This window comes from Salmo salar, chromosome 28 (genome assembly GCF_965601325.2).
Source record: "Salmo salar chromosome 28, fSalSal1, whole genome shotgun sequence".
NCBI lineage: Eukaryota > Metazoa > Chordata > Actinopteri > Salmoniformes > Salmonidae > Salmo > Salmo salar.
Genome location: NC_138318.1, coordinates 19073083 through 19085362, shown reverse-complemented (window position 1 = coordinate 19085362; position 12280 = coordinate 19073083). Strand labels below are relative to the sequence as shown.

The 12280-nt window shown below is 44.0% G+C and overlaps 1 non-coding gene across 1 annotated transcript; it reads left to right on the top strand.

Moving 5' to 3' along the window:
• The first annotated feature begins 10998 nt into the window (after positions 1-10998).
• LOC123731488 (U7 small nuclear RNA) lies at positions 10999-11051 on the top strand. The gene has a single exon (XR_006762641.1). It is a non-coding gene; the product is annotated as a U7 small nuclear RNA (small nuclear RNA).
• The last annotated feature ends 1229 nt before the right edge of the window (positions 11052-12280 follow it).

The following is a 12280-nucleotide window of genomic DNA, read 5'->3' as shown; positions in this document are numbered from 1 at the left end:
AAAATGATGTAATCCACCATTTTAAATAAAATCAAAGTTTATTGGCTGTGTACACAGATTTGCAGATGTTATCGCGGGTGTAACAAAAATGCTTGTGTTTCTAGCTCTTACAGGTAGGAATAGCCTACCTAGCAACATAAAAAACACACCATTTTTTATACACAAAATCCCACAACATTTTTAAATGAAGAAATAGCAGAATGAGCAATGTAAAAAAAACGGAATATATATGTATATACATATATACTGAACAAAAATATAAATGCAGCATGAGCTGAAATAAAATATCCCAGAAATGTTCCATAGGCACAAAAAGCTTAATTCACTCAAATATTGTGCACAAATTTGTTTACATCCCTGTTAGTGAGTATTTATCCTTTTCCAAGATATTCCATCCACCTGACAGGTGTTGCATATCAAGAACCTGATTATTACACATGTGCAACTTGTGCTGGGGACAATAAAAGGCAACTCTAAAATGTGCAGTTATTGTCACACAACACAATGCCACAGATGTCTCAAGTTTTGAGGGGGCGTGCTATTGGCATGCTGTTAAAGGAATTTTATATCTTGATGATAATAATCAATAATCAATTCGCCTTGACTAATGCCCAAGGTTTGTAAGACAATGGGTTAAAATAATTAGGCAAGGACTCAGCTTTCAGCAAAAGGTTTCTGTAGCTTTATTCAGAGAACGTTCTGGCGTCAGGATAACAAAACAGTCATTATATAGTTCTTGCTTACTTACGCACATGCATTTACACACAATCTGTTGGTGACCTGCAACCCCCATTGACTTCTCACGCTGTTTATCACATTCTGTCTCAGCCTGTTCCTTTCCTACAAGGTTAGGAACTCTTTGAAGTTTTACTCCCTTGACCATCTGCTTCTGTAGCTCTCTATACTAATTGCATACACACATTTCTTTCCCTCTCCAGTGGTTCCTGGACTTTCCGGAACTAATCAGACCAATCGATCCCTACATTGATCATTACATTGATTATTCATTAACCATGCTGTATGACTAATAATTCATCATGGTTTATTGATTCATTTACCTTTATTAGATAATTCTCTTATCACATGCTGACTGTAGGAATGTCTACCAGAGTTGACAGAGCATTGAATGTTAATTTCTCTACCATAAGCTGCCTCCAACATCGATTTCAAGAATCTGGCAGTACGTCTAACCGACCGCGTGAAACCACACCAGCCCAGGACCTCCACATCAGGCTTCTTCACCTGTGGAATCGTCTGAGACCAGCCATGAAACAATTTATGGAGTATTGCAGTTTGGCATCGTAACTGACTTCAGTGTGCAAATGCTCAACTTTGATGGCCACTGGCACACTGGAGAAGTGTGCTCTTCAAGGATGAATCCCAGTTTCAACTGTACTGGGCAGATGGCGTGTGAAGGCGAGTGGTTTGCTAATGTCAACGTTGTGAACAGAGTGCCCCATGTTGGCGGGGTGTTATGGTATGGGCAGGCATAAGCCAAGGACAACAAACACAATTGCATTTTATCAATAGCAATTTTATCAATAGCAATTTGAATGCACAGAGAAACTGTGACGAGGCCCATTCTCGTGCCATTCATCCGCCACCATCACCTCATGTTTCAGTATGATAATGCACGGCCCCATGTCGCAAGGATCTGTACACAGTTCTTCCATGGCCGGCATACTCACCAGACATGTCACTCATTGAGCATATTTGGGATGCTCTGGATCAACGTGTACGACAGCGTGTTCCTGTTCCCGCCAATATCCAGAAACTTCGCACAGCAATTGAAGAGAAGTGGGACAACATTCCACAGGCCACAATCAACACCCTGATCTACTCTATGTGAAGATGATGTGTCATACTGCAGGAGGCAAATGTTGGTCACACCAAATACTGACTGTTTTTTTGATCCACGTCCCTACCTTTTTTTTAAGGTATCTGTGACCAACAGATGCTTACTGCTAACCTACAAAGCATTACATGGTCTTGCTCCTACCTATTTCTCTAATTTGGTCCTGCCGTACATAACTACACGTACGTTACGGTCACAAGACGCAGGCCTCCTTACTGTCCCTAGAATTTCTAAGCAAACAGCTGGAGGCAGGGATTTCTCATATAGAGCTCAATTTTTATGGAATGGTCTGCCTACCCATGTGAGACACGCAGACTCGGTCTCGACCTTTAAGTCTTTACTGAAGACTCATCTCTTCAGTAGGTCCTATAATTGACTGTAGTCTGGCCCATGGGTGCAAAGGTGAATGGTAAGCCACTGGAATAATGAACCGCCCTTGCTGTCTCTGCCTGGCCGGCTCCCCTCTCTCCGCTGGGATTCTCTGCCTCTGACCCTATTATGGGGGCTGAGTCACTGGCTTACTAGTGCTCTTCCATGCCGTTCCTAGGAATGGTGTGTTACTTGAGTGGGTTGAATCACTGACGTGATCTTCCTGTCCGTTTTGCGCCCCCTCGTGTAGTGGAGATTTTCGTTGGCTATACTCAGCCTTGTCTCAGGGTAGTAAATTGGTGGTCTGTTGATATCCCTCTAGCGGTGTGTGGGCTGTGCTTTGGCAAAGTGGGTGGGGTTATATTTACATTTACATTTACATTACATTACATTTAAGTCATTTAGCAGACGCTCTTATCCAGAGCGACTTACAAAATGGTGCATTCACCTTATGATATCCAGTGGAACAACCACTTTACAATAGTGCATCTAAATCTTTTAAGGGGGGGGGGGGGGGCGCCGCTTCCTGTGTGAGGCAGGGTCATACTCTGCGAATGTTGTAGAGCATGAACCTACAGGATCGGGTCACCGCCTTGATGTTAGTGGAGAACGACAGGGTGTTGTCCAGGATCACGCCAAGGTTCTTAGCACTCTGGGAGGAGGACACAAGGGAGTTGTCAACCGTGATGGCGAGATCATGGAACGGGCAGTCCTTCCCCGGGAGGAAGAGCAGCTCCGTCTTGCCGAGGTTCAGCTTGAGCTGGTGATCCGTCATCCACACTGATATGTCTGACAGACATGCAGAGATGCGATTCGCCGCCTGGTTATCAGAAGGGGGAAAGGAGAAGATTAATTGTGTGTCGTCTGCATAACAATGATAGGAGAGACCATGTGAGGATATGACAGAGCCAAGTGACTTGGTGTATAGCGAGAATAGGAGAGGGCCTAGAACAGAGCCCTGGGGGACACCAGTGGTGAGAGCGCATGGTGCGGAGACAGATTCTCGCCACGCCACCTGGTAGGAGCGACCTGTCAGGTAGGACGCAATCCAAGCGTGGGCCGCGCCGGAGATGCCCAACTCGGAGAGGGTGGAGAGGAGGATCTGATGGTTCACAGTATCAAAGGCAGCAGATAGGTCTAGAAGGATGAGAGCAGAGGAGAGAGAGTTAGCTTTAGCAGTGCGGAGAGCCTCCGTGACACAGAGAAGAGCAGTCTCAGTTGAATGCCCAGTCTTGAAACCTGACTGATTAGGATCAAGAAGGTCATTCTGAGAGAGATAGCAGGAGAGCTGGCCAAGGACGGCACGTTCAAGAGTTTTGGAGAGAAAAGAAAGAAGGGATACTGGTCTGTAGTTGTTGACATCGGAGGGATCGAGTGTAGGTTTTTTCAGAAGGGGTGCAACTCTCGCTCTCTTGAAGACGGAAGGGACGTAGCCAGCGGTCAAGGATGAGTTGATGAGCGAGGTGAGGAAGGGGAGAAGGTCTCCGGAAATGGGCAGGTTGTTGGGCGGCCGGCCGTCACAAGACGCGAGATTTCATCTGGAGAGAGAGGGGAGAAAGAGGTCAAAGCACAGGGTAGGGCAGTGTGAGCAGGACCAGCGGTGTCGTTTGACTTAGCAAACGAGGATCGGATATCGTCAACCTTCTTTTCAAAATGGTTGACGAAGTCATCCGCAGAGAGGGAGGAGGGGGGGGGGGGAGGGGGAGGAGGATTCAGGAGGGAGGAGAAGGTAGAAAAGAGCTTCCTAGGGTTAGAGGCAGATGCTTGGAATTTAGAGTGGTAGAAAGTGGCTTTAGCAGCAGAGACAGAAGAGGAGAATGTAGAGAGGAGTGAGTGAAAGGATGCCAGGTCCGCAGGGAGGCGAGTTTTCCTCCATTTCCGCTCGGCTGCCCGGAGCCTTGTTCTGTGAGCTCGTAGTGAGTCGTCGAGCCACGGAGCAGGAGGGGAGGACCGAGCCGGCCTGGAGGATAGGGGACAGAGAAAATCAAAGGATGCAGAAAGGGAGGAGAGGAGGGTTGAGGAGGCAGAATCAGGAGATAGGTTGGAGAAGGTTTGAGCAGAGGGAAGAGATGATAGGATGGAAGAGGAGAGAGTAGCGGGAGAGAGAGAGCGAAGGTTGGGACGGCGCAATACCATCCGAGTAGGGGCAGAGTGAGAAGTGTTGGATGAGAGCAAGAGGGAAAAGGATACAAGGTAGTGGTCGGAGATTTGGAGGGGAGTTGCAATGAGATTAGTGGAAGAACAGCATCTAGTAAAGATGAGGTCAAGCGTATTGCCTGCCTTGTGAGTAGGGGGGGAAGGTGAGAGGGTGAGGTCAAAAGAGGAGAGGAGTGGAAAGAAGGAGGCAGAGAGGAATGAGTCAAAGGTAGACGTGGGGAGGTTAAAGTCACCCAGAACTGTGAGAGGTGAGCCATCCTCAGGAAAGGAACTTATCAAGGCGTCAAGCTCATTGATGAACTCTCCAAGGGAACCTAGAGGGCGATAAATGATAAATTTATATTATATTATATTTATATTTATAGTTATATCCTGCCTGGTTGGCCCTGACCAGGGGTATTGTCTGACAGGGTCACAGAGTACCCCCCCCCCCCGTCTCAGCCTATGCTGCAATAATCTATGTGCTGGGGGGCTAGGGTCAGTCTGTCCTATCTGGTGTATTTCTCCTATCTTATCTGGTGTCCTGTGTGAACTTAAGTATGCTCTCTCGAATTCTCCAATCTCTCTCTCTTTCTCTCTTGGAGGACCTGAGCCCAAGGACTACCTGGCCTGATGACCCCTGGCTGTCCCCAGTCCAGCTGGTCATGTTGCTGATCCAGTTTCTGCTGTTTAGACTTAGGCTATGGGACCCTGACCTGTTCACCAGACATGCTACCTTGTCCCGGACCTCCTGTTATTGACCCTCTCTCTCGCTCCCTCCCCATCTATGAAAAGCCAACTGACATTTACTCCTGAGGTGCTGACCTGATGCACCCTCTACAACCACTGTGATTATTATTTGACCCTGCTGATCATCTATGAACGTTTGAACATCTTGAAGAACGATCTGGCCTTAAAATGGCCATGTACTCTAATAATCTCCACCTGGCACAGCCAGAAAAGGACTGGCCACGCCTCTTTTTTTCCCAGCCACCATGCTTCTACATCTGCATTGTTTACAGTTTGGGGTTTTAGGCAAGATTTCTGTATAAGCACTTTGTGACATCTGCTGATGTAAAAAGTGTTTTATAAATTCATTTGATTATACATTTGATTGGATGCATATCTGTATTCCCAGTCATGTGAAATCCATAGATTAGGGCCTAATGAATATATTTCAATTAACCGATTTCCTTATATGAACTATAACTCCGTCAAATCTTTGAAATTGTTGCATGTTGCATTTATATTTTTGTTCAGTGTAGTTAATAGACCAATAAGAAAGAGAATTCCAAACCTCTCTGCCAATAACAGCTAATTTTAAGTTTTCCCCTCCCCACTCTGACCACTCCCAGATAGTCCTAGCTAAATTATTTATTGAGTAATTGCTTTTTGCTAAGAGGCTATTGTTGTTTCTTTTTGACCATTTTAATTAAAAACAATCAGGTTAAGGTAATAATTGTTCCCCAGAAATTATTTGATTTTGAGATTTAAAAAACGCTGCATTGGATCTTTAATGTTGTATCTTTCATACCTCCGTACTTACCTTAGTTGTATGCGCAAAGCGTCATGGGTGTTAAATGTGGTTATCACTGCATTATATGTTATGACCCCTATGTCCAGAAAACGCGCTGCGAATAGGACCCCGCGGACTCTAAGGGACCCCGACCCCAATTTATTTTTATATACAGTGCATTCTGAAAATATTCAGACCCCTTGACTTTTTTCACATTTTGTTATGTTACAGCCTTATTATAAAATTGATTTAAAATATATATATATTCTAATCAATCTACACACAATACCCCATGTTTTGTAGACATTTTTGCAAATGTATAAAAAAACAACAACTGAAATATGACATTTACATAAGTATTCAGACCCTTATCTCAGTACTTTGTTGAAGCACCTTTGGCAGCAGTTACAGCCTTGAGTCTTCTAGAGTATGACACTACAAGCTTGGTACACCTGTATTTGGGGAGTTTCTTCCATTCTTCTCTGCAGATCCTCCCAAGCTCTGTCAGATTGGATGGGGAGCGTTGCTGTACAGCTATTTTCAGGTCTCTCCAGAGATGTTCGATCAGGTTCAAGTCCGGGCTCTAGCTGGGCTACTCAAGGACATTCAGAGACTTGTCCCAAAGCCACTCCTGTGTTGTCTTGGCTGTGTGCTTAGGGTCATTGTCCTGTTGGAAGGTGAACCTTCACCCCAGTCTGAGGTCCTGAGCAATCTGGAGCAGGTTTTCATCAAGGATCTCTCTGTACTTTGCACCGTTCATCTTTGCCTCGATCCTGACTAGCATTGACTAGCCTCCCAGTCTCTGGCACTGAAAAACATCCCCACAGCATGATACTGCCACCACCATGCTTCAACGTAGGGATGGTATTGGCCAGATGATGAGCAGTGCCTGGTTTCCTCCAGATGTGACGCTTGGCATTCAGGCCAAAGAATTCAATCTTGGTTTCATCAGACAAGAGAATCTTGTTTCTCATGGTTTGAGAGTCTTCAGGTGCCTTTTGGAAAACTCTAAGCGGGCTGTCATGTGCTTTTTATTGAGGAGTGGCTTCCGTCTGGCCACTACAATAAAGGCCTTATTGGTGGAGTGCTGCAGAGATGGTTGTCCTTCTGGAAGGTTCTCCCATCTCCACAGAGGAACTCTAGAGCTCTGTCAGAGTGACCATCGGGTTCTTGGTCACCTCCCTGACCAAGGCCCTTCTCCCCCGATGTAACGGCCGTCGTCAAAATGAGACCAAGGTGCAGCGGAGGATGTGTTCATCTTGAAAGATTTTAATGGACCGAATGAACACTTACAAAATAAACCAAAAACGACCAGCAACAGTTCTGTCAGGTTACAAAACTAAACAGAAAACATTCACCCACAAAACCCAAAGGAAAAACAGGCTGCCTAAGTATGACTCCCAATCAGCAACAACGATGTACAGCTGTTCCTGATTGGGAGCCATACCCGGCCGAAACAAAGCAATCCCAAACATAGAAAACCAGACATAGAATGCCCACCCAAATCACACCCTGACCAAACCTAAATAGAGACATAAAATGGATCTCTCAGGTCAGGGCGTGACACCCGATTGGTCAGTTTGGCCCAGCGGCCAGCTCTAGTGTCACGTATACTCCCTCTCCGGCCTCTAGGTCATCAGGCTGCTGATTATCCCACACACCTGTCACCATCATCAAGTGCACCAGCGCCTCCTGACACTCACCTGGACTGCATCACCTCCTTGATTATCTTCCCTATATCTGTCACTCCCCTTGGTTCTTTCCTCAGGTGTTATTGACTCAGTTTCATGTCGGTGCGTTGTTTGTATTTCGTGTTTATTGTTTTGTTTATTTATTAAAACACTCACTCCCTGTACTTTCTCCCCGACTCAGCACACTCGTTACAGAATAACACCTCACCTAAGGCAGGCATCAGGGAGTGTTTTGTTGTTTAATTAAAAATTAAAAATTGTCATTGTAAATGACGTCGGGTCCGGGAGCCGCTACAGGCTCTCATGCCTCCGCCAGATCGCCAGGCTCCCCTGCTTCCACCGGCTCATCAGGCTTTCATGCCTCCGCCGGATCGCCAGGCTCCCCTGCTTCCACCGGCTCATCAGGCTTTCATGCCTCCGCCGGATCGCCAGGCTCCCCTGCTTCCACCGGCTCATCAGGCTTTCATGCCTCCGCCGGATCGCCAGGCTCCCCTGCTTCCACCGGCTCATCAGGCTTTCATGCCTCCGCCGGATCGCCAGGCTCCCCTGCCTCAGCCGGTTCCCGCGCCCCATGTTATGATATGATCTATGATAGATATATTTTCGTGGTCTTGTTGTGCTACATATGAGGACATGAAGAAGGGGTCCTTGGCTTATGGTGTAGCTGACCCTGCTTATTTCCGATACATGTAGAATTTTTGAAAAATCTGGTGAAGTTGACCAAGTCTCCGGACACATTTTCTAGGAATCATAGTTTTGAGGGAAATACTCCTTAAAGTCAAAGGGCTATTGCAAGAAACGACATGAGATCCTTTTTCAGTTAATCAATCTCTGACTTTACACATACGGGGTCTATTGAATTTACTATGAGAAACATTCCTCTGGCTCTGCAGGATTAGTAAATCACACCTCAAGGGAAAGGGGAGGAGGATGAGGGACAGAGGGCTCCGGTTGCACTTTCCTGCTCCAATCCAATCCCACTTCAACTGTCTGTGGTTCTTTTCTCTCTCCCACAGGCCTTATGTCCAACCCTTGTTCCTTTCCTCCCAAACGCGCCCCTCTTCCTTAAAGGTATTTTCTTCCGAAACGTTCCCCTCCTTCTAAACGCCCTGTATGCGCCTGCATTTCTCAAGCAAGAATTTTGCTAGAACTGTCTGGGAGTGGTCTCAGTTGGGAGGGGAAAACTGAAAACTAGCTGTTTTTGGCAGATATTTGGAATTTGTTATTGATCTATTAACGAATTTACCGCCTAGTGATGTCACCAGGCAGGACAAAACTCAATCAAACTAATCCAGGCTTAACTTCTAGGAGGCCTTTTCAAACAGCTCTTACACTAAAATGGCATAATTTTCTAAATGTCACAGTATTATTCCAACCTCGTATGTAGGTTTATATACAGTACCAGTGAAATGTTTGGACACACCTACTCATTCAAGGGTTTTTATTCATTTTTACTATTTTACACATTGTAAAATAATAGTGAAGACATCAAAACTATGAAATAACACATATGGAATCATGTACTAACCAAAAAAGTGTTAAACAAATCAAAATATATTTTAGATTCTTCAAAGTAGCCACCCTTTTCCTTGACAGCTTTGCACACTCTTGGCATTCTCTCATGCAGGTTCATGAGGTAGTCACGTGGAATGCATTTCAATTAACAGGTGTGCCATGTTAAACGTTCATTTGTGGAATTTCTTTCCTTAATGCGTTAGAGCCAATCAGTTGTGTTGTTACAAGTTATGGGTGGTATACAGATGATAGCCCTATTTGGTAAAATACCAAGTCCATAAAAAAAGCTAAAATAAGCAAAGAGAAACGACAGTCCATAATTACTTTAAGACATGAACGTCAGTCAATCTGGAAAATGTCAAGAACTTTGAAGGTTTCTTTATGTGCAGTCGCAAAAAACCATCAAGCGCTATGATAAAACTGTCTCTCATGAGGACCGCCACAGGAAAATAAGACCCAGAGTTACCTCTGCTGCAGAGGATAAGTTCATTAGCGTTAACTGCACCTCAGATTGCAGCCCAAATAAATGCTTCACAGAGTTCCAGTAACAGGCACATCTCAACATCAACTGTTTAGAGGAGACTGCATGAATCAGGCCTTCATGGTCAAATTGCTGCAAAGAAACCACTACTAAAGGACACCAATAAGAAGAAGAGACTTGCTTCGGCCAAGAAACACAACCCTTGGACATTAGACCGGTGGAAGGCTGTCCTTTGGTCTGATGAGTCCAGATGTGATATTTTTGGTTCCAACCACCGTGTCTTTGTGAGATGCAGAGTAGGTGAACGGATGATCTCCGCATGTGTGATTCCCACCGTGAAGCATGGAGGAGGAGGTGTGATGGTGTGGGGATGCTTTGCTGTTGACACGGTCAGTGATTTATTTAGAATTCAAGGCACACTTAACTAGCATGGCTACTCCAGCATACAGCAGCGATACGCAATCCCATCTGGTTTGGCCTTAGTCCCACTATCATTTGTTTTTCAACAGGACAATGACCCAATCCACACCTCCAGGCTGTGTAAGGACTATTTGACCAAGAAGGAGAGTGATGGAGTGCTGCATCAGATGGCCTGGCCTCCACAATCACCTGACCCAATTGAGATGGTTTGGGATGAGTTGGACTGGAGAGTGAAGGAAAAGCAGCACGCAAGTGCTCAGCGTATGTGGGAACTCCTTCAAGACTGTTGGAAAAGCATTCCTCATGAAGCTGTATGATAGAATGACAAGAGTGTGTAAAGCTGTCATCAAGGAAAAGGGTGGCTACTTTGAAGAATCTAAAATCTAAAATATATTTTGATTTGTTTAACACCTTTTTGGTTACTACATGATTCCATGTGTCATTTCATAGTTTTGATGTCTTCACTATTATTCTACAATGTAGAAAATAGTAAAAATAAAGGAAAACCCTGGAATGAGCAGGTGTGTCCAAACCTTTGACTGGTACTGTATGTTTTGTTTGGGAATATATATACCACATAAATACTTCACTTTATGATATAATAATACAGTAATTACTATATAATTCTGTATTAAACTGTAGAATACTATAGTACTGTAGTATCCCTTGATCATGTGTAGTACTTAGTAAAGAATTTGGTAGTATACTGTAGAATACTATTGTAAATACTACAGCATTATACACCAAAAAACACTGTAGTAAATACTACAGAAATGTTCTCAAAATACTACAGTCTACAAAAACATTTTTTTTGGGAACTATAGTAAATACTACAGTATTTCATTTGCCTATAACCTGCCCATTCCCTTCCCCTATATACCAATTTGTGCCACCTGTAAGTGAGAAACCTACATGCCATGTAAAGACCATACTGTGTTCCCTATGCTTACAGAAAAGAGCAGAAGCTCTGAACTCTCCGTTCAGAACCCGGTCCTACCTACTTACAGGTTATGAAAAATGTGCTCTGTCAGTATTTCTCCAGTAGGTTTCCTCAAGGAGAAAGCCCCCCACCTCTATATCAAAGATAACAACAAAAAACACTTTAATAAATACTACAGTAATGTCCCCAAAAACCCTACAGTAAATACTACAGTATACTATACTACAGCCCGCAAAAACACTACAGTAAATACTACAGTATACTACAATCAGCAAAAACACTACAGTAATTACTATAGCATTTACACTGAGTGTACAAAACATTAGGAACACCTTCCTAATAATGAGTTGGACCCTCTTTTTCCCCTCATAACAGCCTCAATTCCTCAGGGCATGGACTGTACAAGATGTCAAATGTATTCCACAGGGACGTTGGCCCATGTTGACTCCAATGCTTCCCATAGTTGTGTGAAGTTGTCTGGATGTCCTTTGGTTGGTGGACCATTCGTGATACACAAAGGAAACTGTTGAGCGTGAAAAAATCATTGCAGCTCTTGACACACTCAAACCGGTGCGCCTGGCACCTACTACTGTACCCTGTTCAAATCTTTTGTTTCTCCCATTCACCCTCTGACTGGCATATCCATGTCTCAATTTTCTCAAGGCTTGAAAATCATTATTTAACCTGTCTCCTCCACTTCATCTACACTGATTGAAGTGGATTTAACAACTGACATCAATAAGGGATCATAGCTTTCACCTGGATTCCCCTGGTCAGTCTATGTAATTGAAAGAGCAGGTGTTCCTAATGTTTTGTACACTCAGTGTACTACTCTTTTTTAACTACAATATTTATACTATAGTAAACATTAAATACTACAGTATACTACAGTGAATACTTCAGTAAAGTCCGCAAAAACACTACAGTCATGTTTTTGATTGCACTGGGCCTTTACATACTCATCACTATTGGGAGAAGACAATTTGCTTGCCCCAAGTACTTTATACAATGCATTAACATAAAGTTTTGCAGTATAAAGGACTTGCATTATGTTTTATCACTGATATACTATATAATCATGGACCATGAAAACATAGGTGTAGACATAATCTTTGGCTCCCTATCTGAAAATGTTCAGGGCCCCAAACTGTACAAGTGTACCAAGTTTCATGCTTTTATGAAAAAGTTAAAAAATGCACCTAAAATTTGCAGATATCTCCTGGACTATATTTCATCTTGCTTGGTAGTATGCCAGAAGAGATGAGCAGTGGATTATGTTTTTGTACTTTTTGAAGAAAACATATCGTTTAGTATGATTGCATGCATGTGATATCAGCTTTAGTACAGTCCTGCCCTC